The 14,847-nt window shown below is 35.9% G+C and overlaps 1 long non-coding RNA gene across 9 annotated transcripts; it reads left to right on the top strand.

Moving 5' to 3' along the window:
• The first annotated feature begins 1,936 nt into the window (after positions 1-1,936).
• Positions 1,937-6,258, top strand: LOC148875869 (uncharacterized). Of its 9 annotated transcripts, none has more exons than XR_016105444.1 (7): positions 1,937-2,499; positions 2,824-2,902; positions 3,155-3,216; positions 3,350-3,441; positions 5,180-5,221; positions 5,693-5,822; positions 5,920-6,258. It is a non-coding gene; the product is annotated as an uncharacterized LOC148875869 (long non-coding RNA). The 9 variants fall into 9 exon arrangements; XR_016105437.1 differs by having other exon boundaries at positions 2,003-2,615; positions 2,733-2,902; XR_016105439.1 differs by having other exon boundaries at positions 2,005-2,499; positions 2,733-2,902.
• The last annotated feature ends 8,589 nt before the right edge of the window (positions 6,259-14,847 follow it).

Genomic DNA, 14,847 nt, shown 5'->3' with positions numbered 1-14,847 from the left:
TTGTGACAAACAATATAATGCTCATTAAGTGCATAAACACTACATAGAATGTTCATGGAGCTCCATGTATTTTGTCAAAGAAAAAAAATAAGTGAGAACAATTAAGTGTGTTTACCTTGTGTGATGTATTTGTTTAATGTATTCATGTGCTTACATTGTCTGATGTGCGATCAAGACATGGTGTGAGGTTGGTGTGAGGAGCAGATCCGATCTCACTGGAGATGTTTCCGGTGTATGGTCAGGCCCCCTAGGGAATGGGATTCTCATTCAAGTTTGTCAAGAAGTATGAAACTCATGACAAAATCCCCCAAACCTGGATATTATTAAAATAATAAAATATTGTTATATACTAATAATTAAAGTACTAATAAATATTAATAAATTAATAGTATTATAATAAAATATTTAATAGTTGCTAGATAAAAACGTGCTAAATAAAAACTTTTATTAATATAGTTATTAGGTTTATTATTATTATTATTATTATTATTGTTGTTGTTGTTGTTGTTGTTGTTGTTGTTGTTGTTGTGTATCATATGTTATGGGTTTCTAGACAAACTTGAACCATTTTCAAAAATGAGTCAACACAAACCCGTTTAGCTTGTCTTCTTCGTCAGAGTGATAAAATGGGTTCTACATTTTAAATTTTCATTAATTTTTATTTTATTTCATTTGTAATGGGTCCTCACCCATGGATAATTTTAAACAAAACTCAAAACATGACACCAAGTAGGGATCGAGGCACTTGTTTGGCAAGTGTAAGGTCCATTGCTCAACCCATATTGAATAACTCAAATTATTCTCACCACGTATCCAACCTTTGGCAGGTGTAGGGAGATCCATTAAACATTCAATAGGTTTGAAGTAAACATTGTCAATAGGGAAAGGAATCACGAGGCTAAGGGTGTCAATGGAGCGGTTTTGGGTTGGACCTCGACCAAATCAAAATCAAATTGGACCAATAAGACATTGAATTGGGCCAATCTAGATTTAATGGACCAAAGTATTATAGATTGGATCCGGTCCATCCTTAATGGATTTATATTGGATTGGGTCCGATTGAATCAACATCCAGTCTATTGATAAAAGATAAGTATACATGTGTCAATGGACCAGGTTTGGATTGGAACAAATTTAAATTAAAACCAACTTGAATAGATTGGACAATCCAAACATTGAATTGGACCAGTCAAAATAGTCCAAAATACTCATGGGATTGGATTGGATTTGCTCCATTTATATTTGACTCATATTGGATCAATTGGATTGGACCAAATTGACACCCCTAGGGTAGAGCAATCTAGTTATTTGATAGGTGTCTTCTTCTAGTTGTATATTAAAAAAAATACCTTCTAAGTAAGCGAAGATGGTTTGATAGGGTTTAAGACATGGTGAAATATTAGGTCATGGTTTCAGGGTTTTAAGTAGGTCAGAGTTGGATCTGATCTAAAACACATCCAAATCTGATATAATTATTGACATGGTACATCTAAATCATATCAGAAATTCAATTTCTCAAATTCTTATTGGATTAAGATTTTATGTGAATCCACATTAATTAGTTTTTAACTTATACATTAGGCCATTACCCTATGTTGTTTCCATTATTTTGGGTCTTTGAGAAGAGGATTGAATATGTGAGAACTTTTGGCACATTTAGCACAAAATTGGCCACTTTTAGACTTAAACCTACGTTTTCATGCTTGACTGGTGGAAATTTTACCATTGCACTAAGTCATTGTAGATCTCTTGTTTCTTATGAGGAAGTCGTCCGAGTGGCTTTTTTTTCACATCGAAGTGGCTATTTTTTTTCACGTCGGAATGTTCGCATACTTACCAACTTTGAAATGTCACCGGTGTGGCTATTTCCATTGTAAACGAGGTGAAACGTTTTAACACTTTGGTTATATTAGGTCTAGTTTTGAAAGGTAATTCTGATTGTCCCCAGTATCTTATCCTCATTTGTTATAGATAAAACTAAGGGAAATTAGAGTGCACATTACAGGAAAATTTCCATATACCAACGGACGGATTTACCGACGGACAGTTTCTATTTTGGACTCCATATCTCCTTATTACTCTCCATTTTACACTCACTTTCTTTCCACTCTATTGGAACCCTGTCCTCCATCCACCTCTCTCTACACCCTTCTCCATTCTCCCTCCGATTTTTGTTCGTTCTCATTCTCTTTCACACTTCCTCCACTAAAGCCCTATCCTTCCTCTGCCTTCTCCCTAGGACAATCACCACAGCAGGTCACGCCATCACCATGCCCTAACATTTTGATTTGAAGACATGTATGATGCTTGATGATGTTCTCCAATCTCCTTGCAGCGTCATGACTATGTTTCTACACAGTGAATTCTGGTTGTCTACTTGGTATCTTTGCGTCGTTTTTCTTTCATTTGGCTAGAACCCAACATGTCAAGCAGAGTTCACGTCATCTTTATAATTGAGAATTGAGATCGTGTAGTCCATCAGATCATTCTACGTTGGTGGTGGGTCGGATTCAGTTTTTCAATGGCTGGTTTAACCAGTCAAGAAATGAAATTATCGATTCCACTGCTATTACTGGTTATGTTGCCAAACTGTCGTGTGAATCCATATTTATTATGTAATTGCAAAAGTTGTTAGCAACTCTAATGCTCTTTTCTTGTGAGCTTCAACTATTTGATTTTATTCCACAATCAAAATCTGCTTTAATCAGTTGGGGTGCCCTGGAATTTTGCAGTGGTTTGCGGAATATCTACCTGTGTGCGTGTTCACGCCGTCCTTATAAGCGGATTTCCGCATTATGACACTCGTTTCTTTGTTTTCTTTAGCATGCTCAAGACCCTCGAGCGCTACCAAAAATGCAGTTACGGTGCATTGGAAACCAGCCAACCTGCCAAGGAGACATAGGTAGCTTCGAATGTCTCATTCCTAACCAGAATTTTGTTGAGATGGTATTTACTCAATGGGACAAAAGTCTTGGATATAATTTTTAGTTTAAATTGATTGCTTCCTTCAGTTTTTCACTGCTGGATTCTGATCGCCAAGTTGTCATAGTTCATGTTAATATCTTCTATCTATTTACTTGTCCTATATGGCTGAGACCTGGTTTTGATATCCGGATTTCTGACATGGTTTTATTGTTACAATTACCTCATGCAGAGCAGCTACCAGGAATACTTAAAACTCAAAGCAAGAGTTGAGGTCTTACAGCGTTCTCAGAGGCAAGTTTCTTATCATGCAATCCAACTTTCTTTCTTTGATCTCATAGCTATCCTATTTTTGTGAATTTATATTACTGTTTGTTTAACTCAGGGAAGTGATTAACCTGATTCTTCTTTAATCATGTTATTGTAGAAACCTTCTTGGGGAAGACTTGGGTCCACTAACTACAAAAGAGCTTGAGCAGCTTGAAATGTCCTTGAAACAAATTAGTTAGATCAACAAAGGTAATTTAAAAACCTAATCTTTGGTTTGATAGTGTTGACTAGATAATTTCTTTTAAGCCATGCTTTTTTCCCAGGTAGAGTTGGGACTGTGCACTATTTCTGTTACAATGAAAACTTCTGAATACATTGAGAACTGATAGCCAGGAGTAAAGCCTTCCCGTAATTCTTCCCAAAACTACTTAATCATTGCCACTGTCGTTCTCAAAAAGCTGAGCATTCTTCTCCCCCCACAAGCACCAAAAAAACAATCATAGGAAGCAGCCCCTTTAACTCAAGCTGCCTATCTTTCAGGTTATCAAAAACGATCATGTGGATTAAGGAAAGCAGCCCTCCCAGCTGAAAGTATCAAGAACTTTGCTTCACACCTTGGTTGTGAATGGACAGTTCATAAGTTGTTTGCAGTCTCCCACTCCACACCATTTTGTTTCTGACAATGATGTGGAAGTACTTGTGCATTGATTTATTCATATCATATCCTAAGTTTTAGATAAGAAGGGTATGGTAATGAATTTTTTTTTTCTTTTCCTACTCTTTGATAGATATTTATGTTTGTCAGTATAAGGGTGAGAATCAATGCTATACAGGAGTCTGTTTCTTACTGGCTTTCTTGAGAACCATTTCTTATCTTTCAATATAGCAATGGGAGTCCTAAATCTTTAATCCATGCAACTCTGAACTTTGTGGCTGTTGCAAAAACTGTGTCAAGTCATTACAAAGTAGAGGCTGAAAATAAAATTTTCTCACATTTTTAGAACTAACAACACTGCTTTTTATAAGGAGAATGGAGGTTTAAAACTTGAGACCCTTATGTATTTTGTTAGGTGGTCTGCAATTTGCATTCCTATTTTATTTATGTAGGCTCCAATTATCAAAATATCGATATGATATGCCCTACATTGGGACTATCATTTCTGCATCATTGACCATGGAGACAATGGTACACAAGGTTTTTGAAGTTTAAAAGTTTGGGATGATAGAAGACATACCTCTAATGCTAAAAAAATAAAAATAAATAAAAAAGGTAGAATATTGGTCATCTCAATGCATACTGATGCCCACGTCTTGCTATTGAGCATATTGATATTTTGATTCTTGGTAGACTCTAATCCATTGTTGAAAAGACTGATATCTGGTCATATTTTCTGTAGAAGAAATACTCCAGTTATATTTATTTGTTGTTCAATTTCATTGAAATTGTATGGAAAATGTGAATCTATTTGTTGTGTGTCTTGTAATTAGATTGAACCTGATGTTTGAAGGAGAAATAAATCAAAATGTGCAAGTTACAGTCCCTTATGTCAACCATTTCTAGGGAGAACGGGAAGATATGTCATACTGTATGCCCAACTAGTAAATAGGTCTAGGTGAAGCACTCAAGCTGGGCCTAACTGATATCACTCATACAGCTTCAAAACCACAGTTGTAATAGGGTTTTCCTTTTATTCAATAAGTTGACCTATTATCATCATATTGGCCCTTTGTTGGAGCCATTATTGTAAAATAATATATGTGGATCGATTTGAGTAATACAACTTATATACATTTGCCCGAGGGTCCTTTCTTATGCTAAGAAGGTAATTAATCCCTTTTTAAATGCTTTGCAAACCCAATTAATGCTTGATCAGCTATTTGATCTTCAAAGAAAGGTGGTTAAGTGGTCTTACTTATCTTGGGATTTAATGTTGTTATATTTCCATCTTTCTGTCTTCTAAGTTTGTCTAATGTTGTGCTAATGCAGGAACAAATGCTCCAAGAAGCAAACAGAACCTTAAAAAGGAAGGTATATCACCACCTTAGCATTTCAAATGTGAGCAACTTACAAAATGCTTGAGAATTTGGGTGTAGGTGCAGGTCCGAATATACTTGCCTATCTGTCTGGTAACTAGGTTTTTTTAATTTTTTTTAATTCTTCCACATAGCAATGTTTTAGGGCCCAATTAGGGTAAGCACATTACTCTGCATTTCTAATGCCAAGTTCCAAGTGTCTGGGTAACTATATCCACTAATATCTTGCTTTTTGGGGGCTTAAGTCATGCACTCTTACTACTATTTGTTGAAGGTTCAATTTTAGTTCCTTCAAACAACTGTTCAGGTACCAGTTTCAGGTTGACTTTAAGAGTTTAACTGGGCTCCATAAAGCCAAGTAGTTGAATTTTCAAAACTCGTAGATATACTTTATACTGCCTTAACAGAATTCAAGCAGATCACTGAAAATGGTCTCTGATATAATTTTTGTATTGGCAACTGGAAGAAACTAGTTGTGAAAATCCCCTTCGGCTGACATGGGAAGCTGGTGGGCAAAGCATTTCATATAGCCGCTAGGCTGCTCAATCAGAGGGGTTCTTCCAACCATTGGAATGCAATTCAACATTGCAAATTGGGTAAGCTCATCAGAAGTAAAATCCTTAAGGTTTTTTTTTTCAAGGTTGGCTTTCTGAATTCATCTAATTTTCTATTTAATTTTCATTTTGCCTATAGGTACAACTGTGGGACCAGATCAAATAACTGTTGCAACCCCAACCCAGAATGTGAATGGCTTCATTCCTGGATGGATGCTTTGAGTTCTGAATAATAAGTTAAAGCCATAAGCATGCTTCCTACTAGTTATATATGTCATATTGGAACAAATAAGTTAGCGGAGGTTTATCCAGTTTTTGCTTTGGATAATGCTATTTAGGCCTCTTGTGGCTTAATTGGACAATATTTACATGTATTTATCTCTTACAAAGTTGGTCATGTGTTTTACTATCTCAATGAATGTTACAAGAACAAAGTTTATTGGTTTGAATGGAATTTCAGGTTATGGTCTTTTGTTCACCCTTTGGATTTGGTCTAGTTTTTTAATGTATAGGTGTGATGCATGTGTTAGACAATTTAGATGAACGGGGAGGAAGGGAATTAATTGTAACAAGTAACAAATTTAAGGTTATGATGAAAAAATCACTACCTATACCAGCAGACCTATCTGTTGGTATATATTGGCACTATACCGACGGACAAAATCGTTGCTAAACCAAAGACTAATACCGATGGTTGCTAGTCCTTATTGTGACGAAAGGAACCGTCAGTATAGAAACATATACCCTACCATGACTTTTCTATATATACTGATGGATGTCTTCATCGACGGTTGTAGATTCATTGGTATAGCCATTAAAACCTACAGCGACGGATCTAATCCGTCGGTATGCCCCTATATTGACTATAACAAACTAGACGATTGGAATGACCGCCAGAGTAGCCCATATTGGGTTATACCGACGGATTTTCTAACTATAGTGACGGATGTAATTCATTGGTATATGTCATATTTCCTGTAGTGGCAATCTTCCCTATCCGCCTGCAGGAGGTCTCACCCCAAGTTTTCAGCTTCCAACTAAATATTATTTCTTCCTTACAGGTTTCTAGGTAAGTTTGTCTCTAACCTATCATGTGAACTTTATCTACAGGGCAGCTCGTCCCCATGCTATTTTAATTTAGGAAGGGTCCTTTTCTCATTGTTGGGTAATAGTTCTCTCTACAAGAGAAGAAGTCAACAGTCCAAAGTAGCTGGAAAATGGCATATCAGAAAGGAAAAGGAAAGGTATGGGAAGATTAGGACAAGGCTGTGAACATACACCTGGCGCAAATGCTTACAAAGAAAGCTGTGGTGAAAGGAGTGCACATGAAGCTACCGATGGAAAAGTGCCCTGAGGCAGAGGACGTACTAAAGCACCTAGTAAAGGGTAGAATATTTCCTCACATACAAGTCACCAAGGAATCTTTCAAGAAACATGTGAAGGCCATTTGGAGCATTCGCCATGAGGTAAACGTTAATGGGTATTGAATGGAGGACCATGGTTTTTTAAAGCTAGTTGGATTTTAGTGGCTCCCTGGACTAACTCGAAAGATGAAACAATTGAAAAACAATTGGAAAACAAGAACTTGGAAAAGTTATATAACGAAATCGGGTTTCAGATTTGTGGATCTAGAGCTAGGGCTAAACAAAACTGGGCCGACCATGTAAGACCATTTACGATCCAGATATGAAAGCAATTTTGTCTATCAGTGATGGGTTTTTGAAGTGCTTAGCTGATGATGGAAACAAGTCGATGGTACCTCTCGGCATGCTACTAGGGAGGGGCTCTGAGCAAGAAGCAAGCGGCTTAATGAGAACCACAAATATTAGAGGAAAGGTGAATACCAGGCCAAACATGACTGTAATCATCGGCCATAGCCAAGGAACTATGACCATATTACCGAAAGGCGATAGTGGAGAAATGGACGAGAACTGGATTGAAGTTGTTGGAGACTTGCTACCTGTTCCACCTCCAAGCCAATCTCTCCTCCGGAATAATATCTCTGCTCTAACCCATTAAGTATGCCAAAAATCACTAAAACCCCAGTCATTTTATTTCTCATTTTATAGCTCTCTTCACTTTCGTCGTTGGATGTTAATAGTGCCAGCCATTAAATTTTTCATCTAGAATAGTCAAGGGTGTTGTAACCCTCAAAAAGTTAGATTCCTCTCTAAGAGCATTAGAAGAACCATCCCCAATGCAAAACTCAGCCTTGGATCCAACTTGGGGCCTATGTTTGGTCTATGGCAACCCAACAAAGAGTCACTGCACATCGTTTTGGGAAAATCTAAGCTCTATACTGGAGGATTGTGATAAATGGCTCCTCAAAGGTGACTTAAAAGACATAATTAAGGAATCAAATTACAGGGGTTGCTCTTGGAATGGTAGAAAACCATCAAAAGCCCTAATCCAATTGATTAAGAACCATGGACTTCAAGAAATAATGACTGTCAGTACCCATTTTACTTGGTCCAATCATAAAAGCAGAAGCAAGCTGATGAAAGAGAAGCTAGACATGGGATTGGCATCACAATGGTGGCATGAGACATTTCCAGAGGCAAGAATTTTGTCCTATCCTACCATTTTCTCAGATCATGCCGTATTGCCCTTAAAGACAAGTCCAACCTTAATGTTTGATCCAAAATAGTTCCATTTTCTACCAATGTGGGCTGATGATGAGGAATGTAATAAACTGATAAAAGAGCTATGGGAGACAGAGACAAGAAACCAAAATCTTCCTTCTAAACTTAAACCGTGCAAATGGGCTCTTAAGGAATGGAATAAAACAAGATTTGGGAATATAAATGAGAAGCTAAAACTGATAGAAAGACAAATTTTGGCAATCCAAGAAGGAGATAGTCATGCCAGTAGTGGGGAGCCGTCTAGGCTAAGAAGGGAATATGATAAATGGCTGATAAGAGGGGAATAGTTGTGGAAATTGAACTCTAGGGAGATGTGGTTAAAAGAGGGGGACCGGAATACCAGATATTTCCATCAGATGGTCAATTTTAATCAAAAAAGAAAGAGCTTGTAGTTTCTAAAAAAAGAAAGCGGGGAAGTCATGAAACTAGAGGAGGTAGCAGAAATGTTTAAGCCCAGAGCCAAAGAAATTGGGGATTGTCATCATGGACATGACATAAATGTGTCGGGCCTTTTTCATAAAAAAGTGCCAGCTAAAGAATGGAAACTCTACTCTCCCCTCCCACAGAAGAAGAAATCCATGAAGTAATTAAATCCATGATATCACATTCGGCACCCGACCCAGATGAGTTCACCCCTTTCTTCTTTCAAAGATACTGGTCTTCATTAAAAGTTGATGTGGTAAGCCTAGTACAAAATTTCTTTAGGACTGGTGAATTTTTTCTTGAAATAAATTCCACCAATTTGGTCTATATCCCAAAAGTAAATAATTCGGAAAATCCCTCTCACTTTAGACCAATCAGTGTGTGCAATGTTATCTACAAGATAGTAGTTAAGTGTATGGTTCTGAAGATGCGAAGATACATTAATTAGATCATCTCTCCCAACCAAGCAGCCTTCATCAATGGTAGACAAGGTACTAACAACATGATACTTGCCAAAGAGATCATCAGCAAAATGAAGAAACAAAAGAAAGGATTAGGTTGGCTATTCATCAAAGTTGACATGTCAAATGCATATGATAGAATGAGAAGGGATTTCATTCTGAAAGTTTTAGAGGAAATGGGATTTCCAGAAAAGTAGTGTAAATTAATAGAATCCTACATTAGTACATCCAAATTTGCTATAAAAATCAATGGGACCCACAAGGAATTCTTAGCTTAAGGAATGGTTTAAGACAGGTCCCCATATTTGTTCATCATTGGAATGCAGGTCTTATCGAGCTTAATTGAAAAGGATAAACAGGAGCATAACTTGAAGGGTTTCAAACTGGGGAGAAACAGTTCACCAATAACTCACCTACTGTTTGCAGATGATTGTATACTCCTTTGTAAAGCTGATCCGACATTGGTAAGAAAAATAAATGGGGTGTTGCATGAATTTGAACAAATGTCAGGACAGAGGGTAAATTTGAAGAAGTTGGGGGTGCATTTCAGTAAAAATGTGCACAGAAGAAAAAGAAAACTCTTGGCAAGTTTACTTGGAGTCAAATGCATGGGCTTGAATGACAAATATCTGGGAGCTCATATCCACTTTGGCAGAGAAATAGAGAATGAGAGTAAATAATTAATAAAAAAATGAGCTCTAGATTATCCTTGTGGAAGGCTAAACTACTATCCCAAGCAGGAAGAACCACAATGGTCAAAGTCGTCATGCAATCAGTGCCCACATACATTATGAGGGTCTCTATATTTAAGAAAAAAATAATAGACCAATTAGAGAAGATCCAAAGAGACTTTTGGCGGGCGGGAAGTTCAAAACAAAATACAATGCACACAATAGCATGTGAAAAGATATGCAAGCCGAAAAATGGAAGGGGGGTAGGTTTAAGGAAAATGAGAGAATTCTACAAGGCTTTATTTGCCAAACAACTGTGGAGATTACTTTGAGATGACTCAAGCTTATGGGTTAAAGTCATTAAATAAAGATACTTGAGGAACAAATCTCCATTCTCACTCTCAAAAAATCAGTTGATTATGCATGGTGGAAGAAAATAGTGGACATGATGGAACTTATGAAGAACAAATTTATTTGGCAGATCAAAGATGGATCTAATATACATATTCTAGATCTTTGGATCCCATCTTTCCATAATGGGGTTCCGAAACTGCAAAAATAAAATTCCAATTTAGCCCAAGAAATGACAGTTAAAGACTATTTGGATATGGCTGGCAACTAGGACTTACATAAACTGAGATCTCTATTTTCAACTGATTGTATTGAACACATTGTGCAAACACATGTGTTCTCCTACATAAGCAAAGATACCTTGCAATGGAAGGGTCCCGAGAAAACAGCATACACTGTCAAGTAAGGATATAACTTTCTTAATGGAGATGCTCCCTCTACTTCAGGACTTTCGTCCAACTAGAATTCAATATGGAAAGCCCTCACTCCATTAAGATTCCAGTCTTTTATGTGGAAAGCATGATGGCATGGGATTCTAACGAGAGACAAACTCATATTCCTAATAGAGACTGAAAGAAAACGTCCATTATGCAATGTGGAGACTGAGTCATGGAGACACCTATTTTTCATGTGTCATTATGCAAGAGCAGTTTGGCTCTAAGCTCAGATTGGAATATCTCTGGAGGAATTCTACCAAAATGATATCCACATCTCCATAGTGAACTAGGTGACTCAAAAGTTATTTCGTTTGTCTAAGGAGAAAAAGATGAGATTCACATCCCAATTCTTAATAATATTTTGCCTCATCTGGGATATTAGAAACGTAAAGATAAATGGTGCTCAGGTGCCGATACTCAGGGAAAATAAACTTTTCATGAACATCACAAAAAACCCATAAAAATAACATGGATATCTTGGTTAATAGGAACCAAAATCCCATTAACCAACTTTCTCCCCTCTCAAAATCCAAAAAATAAATGAGCCCATACTGTAAACTAATGTTTTAAAAACTGACCCGAAATCGAAAACATTCTAGCCACCGGTTTTCGGGTTGACGGTTCAACTGTTTGACTTGAACGAATGGCTTGTTCTGACAAAAAAAAAAAAAAAAAAGAAAAATAATTAAAATAAAAAGCGGCCAAGAATGGGTTAAACGGGTCATTGACCAATTCAATAGTTTTTTGCTAAGAATCGGGTTTGGGGTAAAACAGTACTGATTGCCTGGATGGTTTCTGATCCAAACGGTCTAACCATCTAGGTCAACAACGGTTTGAAAACATTATTGTAAACCATTTATATGAAATAGTAAATTTAGAGTTGGGATCTCCTGTCAACAAAACATGTCCCAACAACCTACTAACATGATTTGGCATCGCATATCTCACCTTAAGACTGGGGCCCACTATAAAAGTGGGACATGTGTAGTGTCAGATGACGTTGGGAGGGGGTTGGAACATATGCTATTTGCAGGCGATCTAGACTACTAAATTTATATTAGGGACTCTATGGGTTTTGAAAAGTCGGAATCCATAATTCCATATACGTATAATAAAAATGATAGTTTCACGTTTTTTATTTCATCCATAATCTCTCTCTCTCTCTCTCTCTATTTCCATAATCTCTCTCTCTCTCTCTCTATTTCCCCCCTTAAGCCCAATATTCAGGATTGTCAAAGGGTTAGGCTTGGTTTGGGATAGCATGTACCGGTCCCATCTCAATAAACTTTATTTACTTATTCAATTATTTATTTTTAAATTAAATAAATTATTATCTATAAAATTTTATATATTTAATTACTAAATTATTTGTTTAGTTAGAAATATTTTATTAGCAATTTATTATTAACCCAATTTTTAGATCTATCAATGGGTTGGTCTGGTTTAGGATAGCATGTAGCAGTCCTAATCCAATAAACTTTTATTTATTCATATATTTATTTTATTAAATTAATTGAAGTATTACCTATAAAATTTATTTATTTAACTTACTAAATTATTTATTTGTTTAGAAATAATTTACTAACAAATTATTACTCCATCCCCATCCCCGTTGGCAAGGACAAGGTTATCCCCATCCCTATCCTTACAAGAATTCCCACTCCTTATGCTTTTTCTATGATGTTAATCATTTTATTTTTTACTAAAAAGATCAAAATATATCCAAACATATTCATATATATATATATATATATATATATATATAACACATATATATAAACAAGGATCTCCAAGGGGCAAGAGGTCCTAGGAAAAGTTGACATCCATAATAATCGTTGGAATACCATTAATTTCTTAGATAAACAACATGTTTTATTTCCTCGTTGTATATATTGTTATTCTTATTTATTCTTAATCGATCCCATTTGTACCTTTCTAGCTATAAAGGGAAAGCTCTACGAGAAAATAAAAAGTAAAAGACAAATAATACTTACTCAACTAACAAAAGTGACTATCCATATTATTGATAATTATTAATTAGAATAATGGGCTTTTTATAAAAAATAATAAAATATGATAAAATGGCAAAATCATATATGTTTACATAAAAATTTAAAAAAGAGTGATAGCAACAAAAAGTTAACTTTTTTGGACCAAAATGTCCTTTCTTAAATTCCCTCTTGAAATTTGAAAGCAACCACTCATCATCACTGTTCATTGTCTCCTTCGTTTGAATTTTAATATTCATCGTCCTCTCCCAGAACATCACCAACAATGGCAGAACATCACCAACAATGGTAGAAAACAAAAAGGCTCTTTAATGTGAAATGCCCCTTTATATGTAAGCGTTAATGTTCTATGACATCGGTGAGAATTCGCAGAGCAGAAGAAAGTGAGAGCTTTCTTCGAAGTCTTGCTGTTGGCATTTCTTCCTTCGTGTCTTTCTCTGGTTAACATTAAACATGTTTCTCTTCCAAACCCATTTCGAGCTCATGTCGAATGGATAAGTTGAAGTTCTCACCTCCATTAACTAGGTTTCTAAGAAGCAATGGAGGGAATAGAAGTAGAGGTAGGTCCTGAGCCAGACCCCTGTTCTTGAGAAAGAAGAATACGACCATCAAAACCCAGGAGTCCTCTTCACCGTACCGAAGGTCACCTATATCAGGCAAATTCACATTAGAAGGTCCAAGCAAGCTGCGTCTAAGCTTGGATGCACTGGTACCGCTTCTAAATGCTGGTGCCATTAAATCTGCGATGCTTTGCTTTGTAAGTTGTAACTATATTGTTAAAAGGCCGAAACCCAGAACTTGCTTTTCCAATTAAGTTATCGGAGAAAGGTTGAAGTCGTGGAAGATTCAATGAAGAGAGAACCCGAGCTAGAAGATTCAAAAAAAGAATACGATTCAGAAGAAGATGATGAAGCCAAGGTCTTTATCTCTTCTTCTCCGTTGAAGAGCGCTTTACTGCTTTATGAGATGCAGATTTGAGCCGTTGTTCAGTGGAAGGAGACAATGAACAAGGGTCATGAATAGGAGTTTGGGGCATTTTAGTCCAAAAAAAACCTCTCCCGCATATTGTTTTGATTATTTTTTTGAAACGTGCATATGGTTTTCTTAAATGATCATAGTTCATCATTTTTTATGTAAAAAGCCCTAAAATAATTATAATGTAATCAATTATTCAAGTTGTAATAATCTTTGTATATTATAATTAAAAAATTTTAAATTTTCATAATGTGATTTTTTCTTAATTCTATTTTTATTTGTTTCATATTAAATAAATTTTACTACTACACATATTTTTAATATGCACACGCTCTTCTGCTAATAACCGAAAAAATAGTAATTTTAATACTAATTTTTCATGACGAATCACTAGTGTATTTATCCTTCTCTTTTGGTGGTTAAAGATATGGTGATTTATCTCTTATGTTGGTAATTTATTTCAGGTTTTGTTTGTTGCAGAAGGTTTTTCATTTTCTCATTTATCCATTATAAACATTTTGTTCTTTTTTAAGGACTTATATTTTTGCTTGGTATTATTATATTTTTAAATGTTTCTGTATTTTATTGTTTGATACTATTACTACTACCATCTATTCATACAAATTTCATAATTAAATAAAATATAATATTTTACTTAAAAAACCAATTTAATTACAATTTTAACATAGCAATAGATTAGTTTCAATTTTTTTCCCGGTATCAAAGTTGAAACCAGTACCTTGTATTTAAAACAGAAACCTGGATTGCTTTTTACTGATGATGTGGCTAATAGTTTAAAGAAGCCAACTAATTTTTAACACGTGTTTGTTTGAAGAGTAGTCAGCTCGAACATTCCATAATCCAATCTTCTATGATAGTAGAACAACCCTCAGCCGTTAGATTTGCTAGTATGATCATTGAACTGTTGCCAGCGCCAACAGTTTTTCCACACGCGCGTCCCAGGGCTAGGGCCCACCTCACCGGTCACCGCCTTAGCCTCCGTGCAGCTCGTTCGAACATCTTTAAAGCCTTTCATCGGAAACATTTCTATATTTCTATACTTTATTTCATATATTCCCAATACAAGCTATAATAACT

This window comes from Nelumbo lutea, chromosome 1 (assembly GCF_056320005.1).
Source record: "Nelumbo lutea isolate HS-2025 chromosome 1, American lotus-T2T, whole genome shotgun sequence".
NCBI lineage: Eukaryota > Viridiplantae > Streptophyta > Magnoliopsida > Proteales > Nelumbonaceae > Nelumbo > Nelumbo lutea.
This window is presented reverse-complemented; position numbering and strand designations above follow the sequence as displayed.